The following is a 752-nucleotide window of genomic DNA, read 5'->3' on the forward strand; positions in this document are numbered from 1 at the left end:
TTTTGTATCTAATATAAACTTTTGAGTACTATTTTAGATAATTTATTCAATTTATGAGTTACTTATTCATTCTAACTCATATGTATATATATCATTACAATATAAATTTTTACCCGTAGGTTCTAATAATCTCTTTTAAAATATATATTGGATATCACCTAAAATATAGGTGGATTAATTAAGAATTATTAATGGCAGGTGGAATTTTTGTACTCCTTTGACTTTTGCTGCAAGACTTTTCATAAGAGGAATAGGTGCAATTTAAAACATGAGTAATGCTAGGGGCCAGCAATTTTTGTGATTGGTAGCCATTAAATAGCCATTAATGATGATTTAATGGTGTGAGATTGGTGTGAGATTTCATCCAATGACTCACATTTCTCTGCTGGCTACATGCTGGCCAAAATTCAACAAAACTGCTGGCCCCTAGACTTTTCCTTAAAACATTTGCTAAAAAGGATTTTGGATGCATATATTATTAAGATAGATAGCAACTTGAAGCAACAACTAAGTTTATGGCTCACTACTTAGTCCTCGTATAGGTCGTTCAAATCCGTTTGGCAGAGTCATCAGTAATAGGGCATCAATATGGGTAGTGTTTCTTTTCTTTCTTTTCGTTTTTATTTTTTTTTTTCCCTTAATTTTTTGGGTGCTTAAAGAAATGGTAGTTGATTGTCTACGTACTACTACTACTACTCGTGCAATATGCATATAGGAACCCAACCCCTCTTTTCCTCCTCCTTTTATCACCT

Source organism: Arachis ipaensis, chromosome B01 (assembly GCF_000816755.2).
Source record: "Arachis ipaensis cultivar K30076 chromosome B01, Araip1.1, whole genome shotgun sequence".
NCBI classification, from domain to species: domain Eukaryota; kingdom Viridiplantae; phylum Streptophyta; class Magnoliopsida; order Fabales; family Fabaceae; genus Arachis; species Arachis ipaensis.